Source organism: Rhinopithecus roxellana, chromosome 22 (assembly GCF_007565055.1).
Source record: "Rhinopithecus roxellana isolate Shanxi Qingling chromosome 22, ASM756505v1, whole genome shotgun sequence".
Lineage (NCBI taxonomy): Eukaryota > Metazoa > Chordata > Mammalia > Primates > Cercopithecidae > Rhinopithecus > Rhinopithecus roxellana.
Window position 1 is genome coordinate 579,156 of NC_044570.1, and position 2,196 is coordinate 581,351.

General features: G+C 41.6%; 1 pseudogene; it reads right to left on the minus strand.

Moving 5' to 3' along the window:
• Window positions 1-232: 232 nt before the first annotated feature.
• Window positions 233-1,855, minus strand: LOC104678333 (annotated as a pseudogene).
• Window positions 1,856-2,196: the final 341 nt, after the last annotated feature.

Consider the following 2,196-nt stretch of genomic DNA (forward strand, 5'->3'; position numbering starts at 1 on the left):
GTATAAAATAATCACATTTGTTCAAGGAAATGTTTTATTAATTCTTTTAAAGTTACAGTGCTAAAAAAAATGCCATGATAATTTAAAGACATAGCTTGGACATTTCCAGATCTGCTTCCAAGCCTTCACCTTGGGTGAAATTGTTTTGTGCTATGAAGATGGATTCGGGCATCTTGCACCTCATGATGTATTTTTGGCTTAGTTCTTGGGTCCTGAGCAGAAAGATTGACAATTAAAACTCACTAATTTTATTTTCAACATGCTGTACCATGGATTCTACCACTTGGGCTGAGCCCCAGATCTTCCTCAGCACCTCACACTCTCTCTCATTGGCCTTTTCCAACTCCATCTTAATATTACAGCAAACAAGGGCCTTACATTCTTCTAGCACAACTGCATTATATAAGGAAAGCTCCCTAATTTGAATCATAAACTCCTCAGTGAAAGTTCCAGTCAAGAACACTTGAGAGACCAGGCCTTTGGCACACACCTCCCGTGCTGTCAATTTTCACCCAGCAATTAACATTTCATTGACAGATGCTTCACCTATGATTTTTGGAAATGTAACAGTAGAACACGCATCTGGACTCTGTCCAAAGGTCGTATAAGGGGTTTGGAACCACGCCTTTTCAGTTGCCCACACTAGATCGCAAAGTGGCAGTATGGAAGCACCAAGTCCAATGGCAGGGCCATTGACTGATACAACAATAGGCTTTTTAAACTGAATAAAAGTATTCACAAAGTTCTTGATGGTGTTCACCATTTCAAAGCTTGCTCTGTTTCTGTCATTCCTTAAATGCTTCACAAAATACCCAAAATCAAGACCACAACAAAATACACTTCCAGCTGCACTGAACAACACAAGCTTGCAGTCATCTGCAGCAGCCCTATTCAGAGCATTCACTATTTCTTTAATTACTTCTGTATTCAGTGCATTTTTTTCTGTCGATCTGGTTGATAGCAATATCTGGGTGAATCCATCCTCTTCTTTCACTACAATGTCTCTGTATGTGCTGGCACTCTCTGTTAGCCTTATGGTGAAGTACATTTTCCTGACAAAAGACTGGTCTCTGCCATCATCAGTAACATGTCTTTTGCTACCTTTCACTCTTGGAACTGATGTACATGTGTCTGTTGTTCCAGTGGCTGCTACTAGGTCTATTAATACCACTATAGCTTTTTGGGGAGCTGAGCCTGTGGCCATGGAAGCAGTAACTGAGCCAGACATCTGAGACATTAGTGGCTGTAGCAGGGTCCTGTTTTCTATTCCAGCTTGTTCTGCACTGGGACCTGACAAAGGGTCCCTGACTGGTTTCCCCTTCTGTCACCTTGAAGTCCACCACGTCCTCCTGATACTGCAATAGGGTCCAGTTTCTTGAGTTCCTGAAAGCTGCTCACAGTTTTCTGTTGTCAACAGGACTGTCAGGTGCAAATGTCTTGAGAGTTGAATTTATTAACTCCATATCCTTTGTGTCGGTGAGAAGTGAAGCTGCCTTTCTCCTAACATTCTTGCTGGCAGCAAATAACTGGCTGCTTTTGGATCCGGGTTGTTTGCCAGTCACTGATGTTTTAGGAGAGCTCTTAGGATAGTCCACTTTGGTGGATCTGGAAGTTCTTCTTCTGGCATTGTTTGAACAAATTTCCTTGTCCTGGTCCATTCTAGTTTTTTCTGTTTCTCAGTCTGTCGTCTATTAAAATCATGTATACATTTTTCACAGTTCATGAGGTGATGTTCTGGTTCCCAAGTGTCATCCTGTTTGTCATAACCTTTCCACCTAACCAAATACACTGTATTCTCATTTTTGTCTTGTCTTTTGTCAACAATTGTTTCAACCTCAAACTCCTGGAAAGCCATTAAGAAAGACACAGGGTTGGAGCAGTTGCTGTGCCAACTTTGTTTCAGTTGCCTCTCCACCTCGCCACTTCTTTCTGCCTCCAGTGCTTCACCAGGTTCTGCATATGGATGAGTCCCTAGTGCAACAGCTTAGGCTTTGTCTCATGGTGCATGATAGCTTGCTTAGTAGCCTCAGGGAAGAGTAGTTAAATCCACAGCCCCTACCCTCTTTTGTAGTACAGAAAGCATTCTTCCTGCCAGTTACTCTTTTGTGTTTCTTTGTTTAATTGTGGTTGCTATGGCGATTATATTGAACATTCTAATGTTATAACAATTTCAAAGTTATACTAGCTTACATTTAG